At 28.6% G+C, this 19787-nt stretch overlaps 1 protein-coding gene across 4 annotated transcripts in view; it reads right to left on the bottom strand.

Moving 5' to 3' along the window:
• The window catches only part of LOC136979097 (uncharacterized), a 74516-nt gene extending 59979 nt beyond the window's left edge, over positions 1-14537 (bottom strand). For 3 of the 4 annotated variants that reach the window (XM_067275016.1, XM_067275022.1, XM_067275029.1), the window contains exon 1: positions 14397-14531. The gene's annotated coding sequence lies outside the window, so the exon portion shown is untranslated. Of the gene's footprint in view, positions 1-14396 lie in introns of all 4 variants that reach the window. The other variant, XM_067275036.1, reaches the window with a different exon arrangement.
• Positions 14538-19787: the final 5250 nt, after the last annotated feature.

The following is a 19787-nucleotide window of genomic DNA, read 5'->3' as shown; positions in this document are numbered from 1 at the left end:
ATTGAATGAAACTGGCTGAAAAAATAACTAAAATAATAATATTTCACAATTATTCATGATGCTCTAAAATAAATTTTTTATAGTCATTTGCATTGTATAGTTTAAGATAAAGTGACCAGGTATGTTAGATTGAAATGCAGGACGCTTCTGTGTTGTGGGAGCTAAAAATGGGGTGGACCTCCGACATACATATATATAATAATAATAATAATAATAACTAATTCATTAATAAATAATTTAGTAGAAAAATATATAAATACATAAATGCATAAATAAACTTAAAAATAACTCTTTATAGAAAAATAATTGTTTTTATTTCTCACAACTTGATGGCGCTGTTTGTATATCTGTCATGATATGCCTAGAACAGCCACTAGGGACTCCCCTAGATATTATTTAAATTAATAATAAATTCAGTATATTATTATTGCAATAGGAATTTATTATTGAATTATTGATATGAATTTATTACTTATACCATGGAATGACACCGTTGCTGCTAGAACACCCACTACAGGGCGTCCCAGGCTGCTAGTAGTATAAGAAAATGACAACTTTGTGTTCTTGACAACTTGCGAACATGTTGAAAATGTTACATGACCAAATGCGGAACACTTTCCAGGACAGTGTTCAATGCAGGACTAACAACCCAAATCCGGGACATATGGTCACCTTAGTTTAAGATTATGACTATATTAACTCAAAATAAAGAAAAAGAATGCTATATTTTTTTACAAATTTTGAAGTGCTTTTAACTCTAAGTCATTAAGCCATTAGAGCAGGTTTAGATATTTTTTTTGTACACGGTTATATTAAAATTAAATCATTTTATACTGATTCTTTTTTCTGATGCCAAGAATTAAAAGCACCATGAAATTTATCACATGAAAATATATTGAATTTTTAGAAAGAAATGAGATGGTAAAATGCAATATTGTTCTTAAGAGTTCTGCATTTAACTTCATTTAAAAAGCTTCCATTTAAGACATTATTTTATAAATCAGCTTAGTACAGTTCACAAATTAGACATCCATTATTAAATTCCAAAAAGGATTTTAATGCTGTCTGACAGTGTGAGTGTCTAGTGTTATTAAATTTTTATTTTATTAAAAAAAAAAGTAACTACACAATTTGTTTCCTATCTATTTTTGTATTTTTAAGAAAAGGTATTAATAATAATATCAATTTAATACCTGATATGCAAATAATATATTTGCATACCTTGCAATTTAAAATGTAATACAGTAATTGTCTATAGTCTGCGCACAAGACAGGAATCAGAAATGCAGTCCTAAAATAAAGGTGATGAAGACCAATTTGTTTGTGCTTGTTTTTGAGAATCCAGAAATCAATATTTTAAATCCCAATTTCTTGGAAATAAAAAAATTCAGCAAAAAATATATGTAAAATTGCAATAGCTGCCATTTAATTCCAATTCTGTAAATATAATTTTTAAGAATATGCTATTCATATCAACATAAAAAATACAGGTATACCTCGAGTTACGTCGTTCCCGATTACACGTCGTTTGTCAAAAAAGTATATGGAAAAATAAAAATCAAGTTTAAATCAGTTTATTCGACTTTAAATCCATCCGCCACAAACATTGAAGTCATAATATCACTAGAAAAGCGTTAAAAGCACATAAAAACATATTAAAATATGTATATTTACAGTAAATGTTAATATAATCATCATAAATCCTAGAGAACGAAACATGAAAACATTTGTGTTCCTGTGTTGTCGTCTTATTTAGCGGTCTTTAAGTGCTCATTATTGGCGTTTAGTTACGACGTAAGTCGAAACTACGACTTACGTCGTAACTACACAAGTAAATTCGACTTACGTCGCCTCTCCTGGAACCAATTACCAACGTAAGACGAGGTATACCTGTATTTTGATAAATAAGCCTACTAATATTTGAATTTCCATTTCATAACTTTTTGAATAATGGAAAAATATAAATGAAATACCAGTATTATACTGACACTAATATTAATTTTTTTGATATTTTGCTAATTTTTAAAAAAAATTGAATAATTGTTATATTTTCAAGTTTTAAAGGATAAGAGTGTAACAATTAACAAAAAAAAAACTAAACACAGTGTCAAAATATTCAGTATTTTTAAAAATTTAGTAATCTCATTAACAAAATCAGCTCTTTAACATCCTCAGTTCTGTTCTATCTGAGTACCAGGAGGGATGACGTTGAACCTTGTGATGAGTAAATGGAAGGTCAAGAATGCTATGATGAAGCCAATGGGTGAAATCTGTCTCTTGAAAATTTTGCCTTTAATAAAAAAGGTATGTCAATTGTAAAAATATTTAGATTCTTTCTAACTGAAAATGACAACATTCCACAAAAATATGTAAAACTCTAGTGTGGCAAAGAGTTGTGTTTGCTTTCGGACTCCCAACTCCACAGAGAAGCATTCTAACCATGCTTCAACATTTCTTTGATCTCTGCTTTCTGTATAAAAGGCATTATTGATTTGAAGTAATCAATGAAGTTTTCCAAATCTGAATTTAAACTGTTGGCAGAGGTTATCAGTATTCTAGAGCCCATAAAACTGATCACAAAAGCATTATGCTACCACAATGCAAATCTTATCCTACAAAAACAGTACTATTGTTTTCCTAAAAGTCATTGAAAGCCAACTATCACAATTAATTTTAAACAAGGATTCCAGAATGTAATGTTTCATCACATAGAACAGTACTGTCTGATTTGCTGTAGTACTTGAACAATCTAAACTTTAAGACCAGCAATTTGTTAGAGAAGCTACAATATGTCTTCTCAAGTCCAGAGAAATTTGTTAAGCAGATCTTTAAAAATTACTGATGGAATGCGTAAGTAAAACATGTATACTAAGTTGAAGTTTCACAAATTTGAATTTGTAAAACTTCAAACCTGAAGCATGTTTATAAAATAAACTAAAAATGTTTGCTATACAAATTCTGCTTGCTGGAGATTTATATAAGATGTGGGTTTTATTATTAGATAACATTTCCAGCTGTAATCTTGAAATAGAACAAACTACTTTTTCTTAAGGAGAAATTGGATGCAGAGATCAAGGATAAATGTAAGGACAAAAAGCTATACAAGCCCAACTTCATAAGGAGGTTATTATGAAAAGATATGACTCTACTCAAATGCAGAGGTCCCAGGATTCATTTAAAATTTGCAAAAAATTTTTTAGTATCAATTTCTTCTATTAGTATCAAGGCAGAAAGAACCTTTTCTTCAGTAAGACTGTATGTACAGTATAAAAATAAAGGATAGCATTCATCTTGGCAATAACACTCTTGATTTATTTTTTTATTATGTTCATACTTTCAAGTTAACACAAACCAAAAAAATAAGTAACAAAATTCATTAATTTTAGTTTTTTTTATTAATAAACTCAAATTCATTCAACTATTTCATTAGCAAAAGGTGTTAATATTTTATTAATTGCTGTATTTTAGGTCAAATCTCGATATAAAAACCTTTAAAATGCAGCCTTTTTAATTCAAATTTTCAAATGTTTTCTGCCATTTTGAATAAAGAAGAAAATTCAAAAATTTAAAAAGTTCCAGAACAAATGTCATTATAGAAATCAAAATTATTCAATTCTTCTGTTCCTGATGAAGGCCATTCAAAATGGCAGAAAACGTTTGAAAATTTGAATTAAAAAGGCTGCATTTTAAAGGTTTTTGTGTCGAGATTTGAGTATTAGTTAAGTGCAGTTAGAGAAGAATGTATTTTAGGGTTTATACAAAAACCGACTTTTTAAAAAACTGGTTTTCGAATCTCAAGTTTTCTATGAAATCGGTTAAAACCAGTTTTTGAATTTTTACCCAACAAAGGAAATAAGAGAGTTTGTCAAGGTTTTCCGTGGAAGAAAGAATTATAATTCATCCAGTCTACAGTAAGAAGTATAGTTGGAAATAAGAGACATTAACAACTTATTTTAAAACTTTTTAACTTATTTAATATTTATAACATTTCAAAATATAACAAAATATAATCGACCAAGGTCTACACAAAACAAAAAAACAAAATGCTAGAATATCACATTAAAATATAAAATTTACTGCAAAGAAAACCATTAAGAAAAACAAACAACAATAAATGCCTACAAAATATTATTTTATTTCTTATTTTTCCTAAGAAAATATGATTTTAGAAAGCAAAGAAAATCTACAGATCTATTGCTCAACTGTGTTCTTATTTTGCACACAAAATTGCCAGAAATAGAAAAAAACACTCTCACTTGCTACTGAGCTGGGTTTAATCATCTTTAAAGCATTAAATAATAAATCTAAATTTTTCGTTCTTCTGTTTGTACCCTCTAATGCTAAAAAACACTTCTTTAGTGTCCTAGGGCTGGACAAAGTCACTTTTTCAAGTTTTTGAATATATTTATGTAATCGATCTCATGCGACCCGATTTTGGAGGGCTGTACTTGTAAAAGATCACTTGTAGAGGTATGGTTCCTTTGACTTTTTTGCTCCTATGGATATGCTCTACAGCTCTGATAAAGTCCCAACCGTCTCATTCAGAGCTCGAATTGAGCTGAATTGGATGTTTTTTAGGCATAGGGGAATTTTTGTTTTTTAGTTAGTTTTATGAAACTTAGTATTTAACAACATTCCTGTTTCATGCCAGAGACGATTTTGTGTCAAAATGTTGATGTTTTTAATCAAATAATTAATTAATTTTTATGTTTTAAGTGTGGGCTCAAAAACTGGCTTTTTTACTTGGGAAAACCTGGTTTTCAAATTATACAAATTTCTTTAAAAAACCGGTTTTTAAAAAACTGACAAACTCTACTGTATTTAATACCTTGGCTCCTCATAAATTATTTATTATCTTTTAATAAAATATTCACTTGGATTGAATAAAGTTCCTGATATTTTCAATACCAGGATACAGTCTGATATTGAGAACATTCTTTACCAAAATACCAATATTGATAAAACTCTTTGGTATTGCCATCTCTACTCAATACTACAACTAGGTCTATAGAATTTCTAGATACAGTAAAAGTTCAATATAACAGACCACCATGAGACTGAAGAAATTGGTCCTTTATAATGAAAGTCTATTTAATCATAACAAATTGTTACTACAGACTGGTTCATTATATTGAAAAATATATCACTATAGGATAGAATCATGTTAGAACAGATCTCAATTGCACTGGTTTTCAACTTTAGGGTAAGTGCCATTACATCAAAATTGCATATATGAAAATAAAATTAATGTTAGATTAAAGTGTTCACTACACAAAAGAGTGAAAAAAGCTCCTGTACTTTTTTAATTAAAAATTTTACTCTATTATGCAGCTTAAATTGTATAACAGCGATAGTATAATATTTTTATGTTTTACTTTTTTGGTAGAACTGTTGTATTTAAGAAAAGCCTGTTGTTGTGTTTCTCTTGCTTTCCAAATGTTTGAAATTATCTACTTACTCAAAGACATTTCTTTACCAACTTCAGGTTGAGATTTTCCATTTTTAACCTGACAAATTACATCTATTTTTTGTTTTGTAAATTCTAAAGCTGGAGACGAACAACTGCACACCGGGTGTATAAAATAAAATGTTACTCACAAAAACCCGTAACTGGTGCGTAACATACAATATCAGTCACTACAAATGTTTTCAAAACCCCTCCCTGGGTTCTTCTTCAGGTAAAAAATTGACTGGAACGATTTTTGAAGATGAAAAAAGGAACCAAATCACGTGCCGAACAGCATCAAACGTGGAAATTTTGTGTGTGGCCGAATGTTATTTTAAAAATATCGATGTCACAAGGCTTGATGGGAAACAAACCGTCAAATCTTTAACATAAGTTCGAATGTTATTTTTGAAATATTGATGTCACAAGGCATGATGGGAAGGAAATCGTCAAATCCCTAACATAAGATCGAATGTTATTTTAAAAATATCAATGCCACAGGGCATCCCGGGAAACAAATCGTAAACGCTTCCCCAGCTCCTCCACATTCGAAATTATGTTAAAGATTTGACGGTTGGTTTCCCATCAAGCCTTGTGACATCAATATTTTTAAAATAACATTCGGCCACACGTAAAATTTCCACGTTTGATGCTGTTCGGCACGTAATTTGGTTCCTTTTTTCATCTTCAAAAATCGTTCCAGTCAATTTTTTACCTGAAGAAGAACCCAGGGAGGGGTTTTGAAAACGTTTGTAGTGACTGATATTGTATGTTACGCACCGGTTACGGGTTTTTCGTGAGTAACATTTTATCTAAAGCTGGAATTATCTTCTACAATATCCAAAGGTTAAAATGTACAATTTATTCAATTCTTCTACATATGCATTTTGGGTTGATGTGAACTCTCAACCTTTCTTCAGTGCTATATAAATTATATAGCACTAAAGTTCTATCGCTATTATTTTTAAAGAAACAACTATAGATGGAGATTCAATTTCAAGTACAAGTGCATATCCAATGTTTATGAATTTATTCATTTCTTAATCCCATGAGGATTGTTGGACATTACATTTTATAAAATTTAATATTTTTCCTCCTTTATAATCTTGGTTTGGTTACATAATATTAAGGCACAGCTTAATATTATGTACGGTGAATCATTAATTACCATACAGATTTCTAGAATAGAAATTAGGTTTCTAGAAATCTGTCAAAATGTCCAGTATCAATTTCAAGGTAATAGGATTTCTATAAGTATGATTAAATATTGAAATACATTGTATAGTCGAAATCTGAATAATTCAAACTTGCTGTTAAGTTATTACACTTAAAATTTACATTTAAATTAGTATTAAAAAATTCAGTTAACTTGAATTTATTAGTATAAATTTGAATGATTTGAAGCTAGTGCATCTGTATTTCAAAAACGGAAATGCAAAAAACAAATCAGGACATACTTTTTAGAATATCTGTTTCAGAGACTTCCCAAAATGCATCTTTCAGGACTGTCATATATTTCACAGCTTTAACAACATTTGTGTCTATAATATTTTTTTTATCTATGCTTTCCATGGTGCCTAAGATACGAGGTGGATCAAATATAAATGGGATTTTTGTTTCTGAGCAACTAAGATTGGCAGTACAGAGCCCGTGCATCTAGTCTGATTGGGTAGGGTCATTAGGAGTGGGGAACGCTGGCCGTTTCATACTTTCAACCAATTCGTCAGTAGTGCTCATGATGTTGGAGAAACAGGTACACCCCTCTGTTGCACAACGCATAATCATACAATTTCTTGCTCGTGAAGGAGTCAACGCGACAGAAATTTTTCGTAGATTGACTGCACAGTTTGGGGCTCAAACACTGTCAAGGACTCGTGTGTTTGCCTGGCATAAAAAGTTCAAGGAAAGACGGACACGAGTGTAAAATCAGAAACACTATCGCTGTCCTCGAACCAGCATCACAAGCAAAAACATTCAAGCGGTTCGAGACATTATTGAAGAGGAGAGACGAATCGGAGTTTGCGAAACTGCAGAGAAGGTTGGAATAAGTTATGGAAGCTGTCAAGCAATCGCAATGTCATTCTCCTCCATAACACCAGGCCCCATACTGCAGCTCTAACAGTCTCAAAACAACAAAATGCACTGGACTGCACTTGATCATCCTCCCTACAGCCCGGACCTATCGCCCTGCGATTTTCATTTGTTTGGGCTGCTTAAAGAAGCTATAGGAGGGCAGCAATTCGAAGATGGTGCAGGAGTGGAGGAAATCGTGCACAATTGGTTCCTGATGCAACAAACTTCATTCTACGATACTGGAATAAGAAACCTTCCTTCTCACTGGGAAAAATGTATTTCTACAGCAGGAAGCTATGTAGAAAAATAAATCATAATGTTTTTTTATTTTTTAATAAATAATTTTAAAACATAAAATAAATCCCATTTATATTTGATCCACCCTAATATAAAAGTTGGAATATAACATAAAAAATACACAAATTATTTTTAGTGTAAAAAATTGAGATAATTAAAGAAGTGAAAAGAATTCAAAGAGAAAATGTATATTAGCAAAGAGTAAGAATACTGGAGACTCTACTGATAAATCTAAAATTTTCAAAAATTATTTTAATTTTAGAAAACAGATCATTCAAATTGTTTTGATTTCCCCTGGTTTTAGAATTAAAAGATTCAACTGTATATTCAATTCCTGTGTACAAATGATGAACACTGACTAAAATTGATCACTAACTGATGGAGCAAAAGATGGTTTCATGAAAGTTTGGATTTAGTGCAATGGTTTTGTTAATGGCAGATTGTGATCTGAATATTTAAATATTTTCTGTTGAATGAAAATGTTTATTGTATAAATATTAAAGGTACAAAAAACAGCACACATCTGAACCTTATAAGAATTTCCAGGATATTTAAAGCAATCACAAATGTTTTCGATCTGCACAGGAGATCTGAAGATGATCTACTTAGAATGAAGTTAGAATGTTTTCAAAATGCAAAGCAAAAATGGAATTTCAAGGAAGAAGGACAATTATCTTATGCCTGGCAATCTTTCTACCAACAGGAGCAGTAGAATTAAAAAATTATTTTAAAAAAAATTTTTAAATATTCTTGTTTATACATTTTTTCGAATGATCTTAAAAATGTTCCATTTCTGCTTTCCATTTTGAAAACATTCTAACCTGAAGATGATCTCCTGTGCAGATCAAAAATGTTTGTGATTGCATTAAATATCCTGGAAATTCTTATAAGGTTCAGATTGTGCAGTTTTTTGTGATAATATATTCCAGGCTAACTGTGTTTGAATTAAGGGTATAATTAGAAAAGATACATAAGATTTAGTGATGCTGAAAATGAGCTTAGCATCTCACTGAATAATAGCATATTATTATCAATAATCTTTTGGATATTGCTGAGTATCAAAACAATTGATAGAAATAATCACTTGAACAACTCAGAAATTTACTTAAATGGAACACTCTCTCTTTTTATCATGAAGAAAGAATGCAGTTTACAAGAGCAACATGCCAGGAAACAAAGTATCTGTTTATCATGCAACATCAGAACTAAAGAAGGTATCCATGATGAAGAAACAGTGTGTTTTCCTAATTCTAATGCATACCTTTCTTTGAACTTTTCTGATCTCCAAAATTGCATCCAATATTTTAATATGATCCCACATATTAAAATTGGGTACAAAACTTAATGCAGCCTTGTCATGTCATTTGCTCCTCACTTTGCATATACAATCTTATGTCATCAGTATAGACATAGTACACATCTTTCTATTTTATTTTCAATTTTGGTTTTCATTTTGTAACGATTTAGTGGTCTTTTCAACTACAGCAAGTCAGGTAAACAATGTACAGTAGATGGGTCTCCTATGAAGCTAACTTTAAACAGAGAGTTATATGCTATACTGAAGAATATGTATGTACATATTTCAGTGTGCAGAGATGTAGCCAAACAGGTGGAAAGGGGTGATATTTCACATAGTAAGGCCCTACCACAACTAACTCTGTTGATCACCATTGCTGTCCCACAAGTTTCAAAGTAAATAGCATTAAAAAAAAATGTCACAAGCAATTGACCACTGGATGAAATAGAAAAACAGGTGCATGAGACTCAATTACTAGGCTACATGAAGAGCCACAAGATAAAGAAAATTAAAACTTAATATTTTATTCTTCTTTATTTAATACTTCTAATAGGCCTACTAATGGCATAGTGAATTATCATAGGCAATGGGTGTAGGAGTTGTCCACAGTCAGTGCTGTGAGTAACTGGATGGTTATATCTAAAATTAAATACATCTGGAAACAAACTGGCAGTGTAATTGGCAACACATCAGCACGGTAAGTGGGAATTTCAAGTTCAAGTCCCATTCTGGGCCAATGTTTATCTTCTAGAATTTTCTAAATTATTTAGTAAATATTAATTTAATTATAATAATTATTAAATTTAATAAGACAGGATTTTGGCCTAGAGATAGGTATACCAAATTACTTACAATTTCATTATTATTAATAGTAGTGGTAAAGGTTGCCCAACTCATTACAGCAATTGGTTGGCTTTGATATCTACAGTATTTTGTGTTTCAATTATATTTATTAATTTAATGTACTCCTAGAGTTTACAAGTGTTTTTAAAAAGTTTATCATAGGCAAGAAAAAACATTAGACTGAAAAAACCATTGCCACATCATCAATTGGCTTAAAATCTAACAATAAAATGCCAGACTGGCAATATTATCCTCTGTTCCCACTATCCATATAGAGACTAAAAAACAAAATGCTCATGCCCATAAAAATGCAACATTTATATTCAGTTCTATTTTAGGAACAGGAATAGACTCCACATCAATGGAATAAAGTCTGAATTTTAAGCTTTGTTCTTGCTTCATCTGTCAGTTCTTGGATATGTTGGAATGTTGGCTTTATTTGCTTGGATAAAGTGCATTTTATACAGATAAAGTTGAAAATTAACACATTATTACATATCTGAACTAAAAGAATTGGATTAAGTTAGCATTAGCCAGTTAATCCTAGCTTTATCTGATTCATGGGCTTTAGCCAAAACATATATACAGTATTATAGTATTATTTATTTATATATATATACACACACACACACACACACACTATATTATTATTATACATATGTGAAAGTTCTATAAATGAATGTGTACAAAGGAAAGTCATTAAATAACAGGAATTTTAATCTAAAATTCATGGAGATGTATGCACTGTAAAAAATCTTATTGCAGGATACAAAATGACTCCTTAGCAATATGCCATGTAAGAGTCACGATGACTGAGAAATTTGCACCTGCACAATAGCTTGTACAACATGGCTGCTCCACTGTCAAATTGCACCATGGAAGAGCAACAAAGTATCATTCAATTTTTATGGTCAGAGAGAGTAAAAGCTTTGAAATCTACAAGTTCAGTACAGACAGTTGTTTGAGCAAGGGAGATAATGTATGAATGAGTTAAAAGATTTAGAAACAAGACAAAATGTCAATGATGAACACCAGAATGGGAGACTAGTTTGCATGGCAACTGAGACAGTGAAACAACAGATCAAGCAGTTAACCTGTAATTACAGACATGTTATTGTTGCTGAAATTGCTGTAGAATTCAACATGAGCTATGGCTCTAAATACATTATGCACTCTATACCAATATGGATGATCCTATGATCATCACCTTTGATATTCCTATACCCCAGGTGACCTTGGGTATAAGAAAGTATGTAGCAGATGGCTTTCAAGACAGCTTTCCATTGTTCACTAGCATATAAAGTGGATATACTTAGATGAAAATTTTGAGATGATGAAACGTCCACTACACAGCAGTTGGTACCTAGAGGTGAGGTCAGAAGTTTGCTGATGACACTGAAGTAATAGAGATGATGCAAAGTTGGTTAAAGGTCATACCAAAAAGCTTTTTTCTTAAGAGAATCCAGAAGCTTGTGGACTGATGAACCAAGTGTGTTGTGAAAGGTAACAATGTCAAAAAAAAAAGCACAAACAATTTAAGTACCCTTGTAAAAAATTTATTGTAAAATTCCTGTTATTCAATGACTTTCCCTTGTAGGTAAATGAAAAGAAGCTTTTATATTGTGCTGGAAAGACTGAAACTGTTCAGATTTTAAAGAAACATGTTCTGAGAATGCAAGCATAAATTTCTATGTATTCAACACAAAATACCTTTTCAACACATCATTTATATCATTGTGAATCATAAGATACCATATCATGAACAACAATTAAGCTTTAAGTTTCTTGTGAAACTCAATAACATTTTTTTAAATCTCTCAGTATGTACTAAGAAGCATATTGCAAAGCAATGAAATCATGTCATGAACTCAAATGTATAAATAAACTTCTACATTCAAAGAACATCGGGATGAAATCAACATGTACCTGAACCTGTTACCAGTGTCGGTGAAATGATGGAAATATTTTTTGTTCTGTGTTCCGTCATTTCTATTTTTTCATATCATCTGAAGAAGAACTATTAAGGTTCGAAAATGTTTACAATATTTTTTCCATCATTTCCCCAACACTGGTAACAGGTTCAGGTACTGTACATGTTGATGTATAAATAATATAAATGATTTAAAGAATACAAATTAATTATGACACACAGTCAGTATGATCATTAGAGAGAATAATATTATGGTTTTTATTATTATTTCAAGAAATTAATATATTATGAATTTACTCCAAAAAGATAAATGTTGACAAAAAGCTACATCAGTATTCTAAGCTGTCTTCTTGAATCAGAAAGATAAAAATTATAAATGACAAAGAATTTTATTTTTTTTTATCAAAATAATGGTTTACACATTGATTTCTCTTGGTGAATAAATGCTTAGGAAAAAACAAGATTTCTCTTTCATCTCCAACCTCCTTACATTCCAAATAAGTCTTCTACAGATTTTTGTGTGATTCTAAAAATGTTGATATATCATTGATTTCATTCGGCAGAAGTAACAAAGTCAGTGAAGCCAGTGCTTTGAAAAAGTAAATATAGTTAGTGCTTTGAAAATGACATAAAAAATAGATTTCAAGGGAGCTTTAATAAATGATAGAAAATTTGAAAAAAAAATGTGTGGCTGCCAAAGGATTATTACTTCGAAGACAGTATTATGCAAAAAAATGTTGAAAAGAACTAACATGTCTTATATAAAAATATGTGTATGTAAGAAAATTTACATCAAGTTCAGCTTTTTTGACTATACCCTGTATATACACACAAACAAAAACCAATAGTTGAATAAATTTAATCAAATAAAAAGGATAATGCCATTGCATATCAAGTTAATAATAAATTCATTATTATTTATTATAATATAAAAAATTGTACATTAAATATTAATTATTCAAATTAAAACTTCCTGTAAGAAAAACATTGTAATAAAGAATAGAAAAAATTGTTATGAACATGGAAAGAAGTGAGTTTTAAATGGTGTTGAAAAGAAAGTAAATAGTTAACATTACTCACTTCTTTTCTATAAAATTTTCTGATGAAGTTGAGAGAACTATAGCCCAAAGAAAGATCTGTAATGATTTTTAATTTGTAGATTTGTAACCTTTAGGTCTGTAATGATTATCTAATGACATAAAAAAATAGTTCATAAGGAATAAGATAACATAATTATTATGAAAAAAGAATATGCTATATGTATTAGCAGATTCTTGACAAATTCCTGGGTTTGGTTAAATAATGAATCACCACAAAGAATTAAATTCAATGGCTAAAAGAGTAAGGAACTGAATAAAAATAGTTATGATTTCAATGTAATAAATGAAAATCATTACATACAATGCAATATTTTTATATGTGAAATAATATATTTTTAAATAGATTAATGAATCAATATGGTTTAAGCTTAAATCCATCATATGATATAAATATAACAGAAAAGAGAATAATATTCAAATTGAAATGATTTTGATTCTGAAACATTCAAACGATAAGAATCGTAGTATTAAAAATAATTTCAAGTTTCAATTTATAACACTGCAACATCAACCAAAAATAATAAAATTAAAAATAAATGATAATCTTTTAAACAAATTTATTATAATCATGAATTCTAAAAATATTTTCAGATAACTTCTGATGACAACAAGAACACAGAAACCAGCTAAAGCAGCTTTTAGTCTCTTAAAAATGCATAAAGTTTAGGTCCTAAAAATCAAAGTTTAAAAAATGCTTTAATGCATAGTAATTATGAAATAGACTCCCATTATAATTTGAGAATTTGCTTTAAGAAATCGATTACTAATATAGTGAATTTAGAAATCGTGAAGGAACGTTAAATTTACTTACTAAATTTATTTTTCCCGTAATAAATTTTACACGACTTTCACAGAAATAAACCGAGCTGCCAAATATGAAAAATAATCTATATAATAGATCAAAAACAATTACTAAATTAAAAATTATTGATAAATATATAAGAAATTTGGTATATATGTTATATATATTCTACAGAACATGACTGAGATTAATAGATTTTGTGTGTTATTGTAAATAAATTTTTTAATCATGTTTGTAAATATTTCTTTGATAAACTTTTATAATATGTTCCCATAAATATAATATAGCCTTATTACAGATAATTTAGAAAAATGTACACTAGATATATATGGGTGTAATATATTCAGACAGTGACTAATTTAAAAGTAATTGACTGTCGAAATTGTTTATATCTTTTATTAATTTAAAAACTCACAATTGACTTACTATTACGTAATATGTCACGTCACAATTACGTCTAATTATTTTTATAATATTGAAACAGACAAGTTATTACTATCGATGATTAAAGGCATCAATGTAATGAGGATCAACAGCAATCCTCGAAATTATATGACATGTCAATTTAAAATTCAGTAGTATAATAGGATAAGCACGCTTTTACTTACCTCACGAATTCCTACGTGTTGTCATAACTTTATTATATGATTCGAGCTCTTTAATTTTCGCCCACAATCGATGAGCATCCTTAATAAAAATACTCCCAGACTCACCGGTGCAGGAAACAACATACACCTAAGACGCTGAAGTTCGTTCTGTTAAATCACACTAGGGGCGCTTCGCTCACTATTTTATTCAGATATAATTTTTGATAATTAGTTGAATAGAATTAGTTTTGTAAAAGTATCATCCGTGTTTTATATTAAAATATTTGGCATATTAATTCCTTAATATTATTTAATCGTTAAAAATTAATTTTAGCGAATGAATTTTGTTCGCGTCTATTGCGGTATACATATCTATCATTTAAAGACTGGGTAAACCATCGCCAGCTGCTAAAGTATGACAACTGGCGATGGACATACCCGTATTTGATTTGATCGCATAGTTTACAATATATTACAAAATGTTTTAAATTTACACTTATATTCATGTTTAATAACTGAAACATTGCGGAATATTAACGAATTTGCGTTAATTTAATAATTTAACTTACAATGAATTGTGAGCGTGAACAATGGATGATCACGCTCACCACTCCAGATAAAATAATGGATACTTTATTTTAAAGACAAGATTTGTTTAGAGAGAATTATCTGAAAATCACAGTAATGATATGAAATAATTTTACGGAAAATAAGATATCGGTCATTCAAAAGGCAAATCCACAGTATTTTATGCAAGATTAGCCAATCTCATCCATAAAATACATTTTTTTGTCTCGTAGTCATAGTACGCAGTTATAGGATAAATGGAGGATTTCGATTTGTAAAATCTTTTCTGAACAACAATAAAATTACGCTTCAGTAAACATAAATAATTCACTAGGAAATATCCTGTTAGGACTACCAAGAGTTCTTTTGATATTTATCTTATGTATTTGGTGTATGCATGGGCGTCGGCAGAAAAGAAAAAGAAAGCAATTGTTCTATTGGATTTCGATTAATAATAAAAATCAAGTCAAATATAAAATATTAGAAATAAATGAATTTTGATTTAGAAATTTTGTTGTCAACATTCATAAAACAAGACACTGAATTTAAGAAACTAATAATTATTCTAAATTTGAAAGCACTAAAGATGTTTGTATTATATATTTTTCAAATATTTACAGGCATTTTTTAAATATAAAATCTAGGAATTTTTAATTGGGATCTTTATAATTTCTATAAATATTCTTTAAAACAGGAAAAAATTTATCCTTTTGTTAGAAATTTTTGAAGACTCTTTCACGATATAACCCATAAAATGATCTTCCAATATTTGGGAACATGCACGAAAGATATTTTAAATAAATAATAATTATGATGTTAATAACTGTGTGTTGAAATTTTTATAATTAAAACGTCGAATTAATAATGTTATAATGTAAATTATGCTCTATCCTCTTTAATAAGTTACTATTAGAAATAATTTTTCCCTTTAAGGATAAATTTCTCTTGCGAGGAGAAGCCTTTGTTCATTAATCAACCATGTAGAAATAATTAACAATTTATTATTAGATTTATTACTTAATTCCGGATTCATCGTCATTTAATTAATAAAGATGAGCAATTTCCAATGAAGCAGTAAATCTCTCACTCTAAATAAACTTATTCATTGATTACTGTGTGTTTATTATGAAAATCTCTGGAGGCGTATACATATCTTTGATCTCATACAAATTATTTACAGTATCTATGGCTATAATTTTCTTACAAAAGGAATATAATAAATGTCTGATACTCATTATTATTATTACTTAATAATATAATTAAAACAGTATATCACATATAAGTGATAATACTATATATGAACCAACGTCATAGTTGAACTCAATGGATCAAAATTTGGAAAAAGATTTGAATTTTCATCATATATTTGGCCATGGGACGAATAGAAGTATGATCTATCTGTGTTAAAGTATAACAAATAAACAGTAAGTGAATAGAAGTACACCAATAATGATTCTATCAATCCTCTTACCGAAGACGAAAGATTACCACGCTGAATAGTTTTGCACATGAACTTTCCTTACAAAATACTATTGCATTGATTATTTTATAAAGTATTAAATTTAGTTTAATTTGGTTTGCCACTTGATCTCAAACTTTGTGAACCAGAATTATTGTTATTAAATTTATTCCCAAATTTTATTACTTGCAGACTATATACAGGGTGTCCATATAGTCCGTGCGCAATTTAAAAAATTTATAACTTTATTAGTATTTGTGATAGAGAAATTATGTAGAATGTATTTGAAATAAGAAAATCTATATTTTTTTATTGTCTTATTGTATTTTATTAAGTTTTCACATGTCCACCATCATTAGTAATACAAAGGGTAATACTATTTTGTAGTTCTCTGAAAACATTTGCCAATTGATTTACAGTAATGCCTGAAATCACATTAGTTATTTTAGCTTTCAAGTATTTTAACAATTGAGGTTTGGTTTCATACACTATTGTTTTCACATGTCCCCATAAAGAAAAAAGTCTAATGGAGTCAATTCTGAAAAAGAAGTATTTTTAAAATTTCGAAAATTTGTTATTGTGTTGAAGAGTTACTAAATACTTTTATTTATAATTAGGTATATTAATCTTTCTAATACTTTTTACAGATTTTTTCTATCACAAATACTAATAAAGTTATAAATTTTTTAAATTGCACACGGACTTTATGGACACCCTGTATATACTTTCTGGCAGGCAGGATCTTTGAAGCTATACAGAGAGAGTAATCTAGAAATGTTTCATATTATATATATAAACTATGTATAACTTATGCCAAAAAGTATATATTTGTAATGATCTATCTAACAATTTAAATTTGTATTTTAATACCACTTTAACGATTAAGTAATTTCAATTAATAAGATTAAATTTTTTGAAATTATTAGAATATCTGTTCTTGTTATTGTCGTATTGATAATTAATAAGTTCTTAATTTTACAAATGAAAGAAGCTATTACCTAAATACCATTTTCTAAAATAGAAAGACACGTTTACTGGTTCATTTGCATCACAAATTTATATATATATATATATATATATTTTATAGACAAGTGAATTATCTTTATAATCACATTAGATTAAACATGTATTGAGAGATTCTAGTTTGTTCAGATTAAATTAAATTTTAATTGTTTTAAATGCATTGACTTATAGTTTTTCTAATACAAATTTTGATGCTTGACTGATTAAGTACATTAAAAGCAAACAAATCCGGTTTAGTTGTTTTATATTCTGTATAATGCTTTGTTAGAAAACATTAGATAATGTTTTTATATAGCCTATAATAAAATCAGTCGAGCAAATTTCAAATGCTAATTTTTACTTAATTTATGGAAATGAATATTTTGCGTAACGTTTAATATCTATGTTAAGGTTTTTGATTATGAAGAAACACTATAAAAATCGTTTATATTTTTTCCAAAAGGTAAATTTTTAAATTTCGGTCGACGATAAACAGATGTGTTAAACGCCTTTCGTGCAGATGAAAGCTGACAAACTGGATTTTCCACGTGACATCTGATCAGTTGAGTTGACAGACGGTATCGATTGAAAGCATTTCCGTACACACCTTAAATGTATTACTACACGTGATGCGCAATCATAGTAGTTAAACGTGCACGCAAATTCTACGAAATAAAATAATACAATGGCGTCACTATAGAGTGTATTTCCTAGTTTGGGTTTGGTTTTTCTTCTCTGCTCACTAGTATATATATTTTACAGACTTGTTCACTTAGATTTTGATCTTACCTCTTTTTTTTTTTTTTTTTTTATACAGTATATATATAGTGTAGGTGTATTAACCAACAAAAACAATGACAATTTTATGGAATGTACCTAAGAAATTGGATTCATAAACGAAACTAATAAACCGTTACATTATAATAATATATATTTACAGAGCTTATAGACTTTATTTCAACAATCATTTTTCAATAAAATGTTTTTGAAAATTAAATTTAAACGTACAATTTCTAATTGCAATAGACTTAAACTTTTAAAAAAATATATCATATGTTTTATTTTATCCTAATGACAATTTTTGTTTTTAAATAAAACAACTATTTACAACAAAAACGGAATTTCCACCTGCTGTGGGAAAATCCGTGAACCGAGAGATTCTTTTTTCTGAAGTTTTACTCAATTTTTATACTTACTTTTATTGTCCTTGTGGACATTTATATTCTTTCCATAATTAATTAAAATTTTTCCACATCAACTCATTAAAAATAATCATTTTTAATGAAAAATTTATTTTTTCGTGTGCTTTTTTTTAAGTCAACGAGTAAAATTATTTCCAATATTTAATACATTTAGTAAATTACGTTTAAGTTATATAGTAAATAATATAATGTTATATATATATATATATATTTTATTGCTTCATAACTGAAATGAAATAGTTGTTTTAACAAAATTAGCTTCAAACTATAACAGAAATAAATGAAATAAAAAATAAAATAAAATAAAACCACCGGAAGGAAGACTATAACAAAGCTTCTTTAATAAGGAAAAAGGAAAGAGGAACAACAAAATTTCTACCGAAAGGATAAACGATAATACTGTTCGCAGGATGGTTGTTTAAAAAGATAGAAAATAATCCGATTTATATAAAAAATATTAAAGGAAAAAAGTATATAAAAATATAAGTCAGCTTTGAAATTATAAAATAGTTAAAAATAAAATTATAAATTAAATAGAAAATGCTAATATATAACGTTAAATTACTACAACATATTATATTAATCTTACATTTTATATGTATTATTCCAAATTTTTTTCTTTTATGTCGACTATAGAGAGATAATTAGACTTTGAATATAATGGTTCGAGTATTACGGTACACGAGTATTCCTTTTGTTCATTGTATTTTGAATAAACAATTGAATAATCTATATGTAGATGTCAACTATTCGTCAAAGAATTCGTTAGAGCGTTTAACAAAGATTAACAGATATTTAAATCTAGAAAGTTTCAAAATATTTAGTTTGCAAAAATTGAATTGGTTGCATTTATAATTTAATCTAAAGAATAAATTGTGACGTATCTACGTTGGATTTTTCACTTTGAAATTGGATTCACATGAATGCTTTAACCAAATAAAATTTTATGGACAGAATCTAAGTGAATCTATTCGTAGATTTTACTGCGTGCAGATAGTTTTTTTTTACTGTTATAAATTATATGTTGGAGTACAGTTGTACTTACCTTACAGACTTTGAACAATATTATTCAAAATTTCAATTTGATTTTAATATTCTATAAATAGACATCTGTCATTACTCATTTTAAAACTTCTGGGAAGGTAATCAACCAGAAGTTGCCTCAGTAAGTTCTTTATTAAA

This window comes from Centruroides vittatus, unplaced genomic scaffold (assembly GCF_030686945.1).
Source record: "Centruroides vittatus isolate TY-2023 unplaced genomic scaffold, ASM3068694v2 contig_1154, whole genome shotgun sequence".
Lineage (NCBI taxonomy): Eukaryota > Metazoa > Arthropoda > Arachnida > Scorpiones > Buthidae > Centruroides > Centruroides vittatus.
The sequence above is the reverse complement of the archived record's forward strand: the minus strand, read 5'-3'. Positions and strand labels throughout refer to the sequence as shown.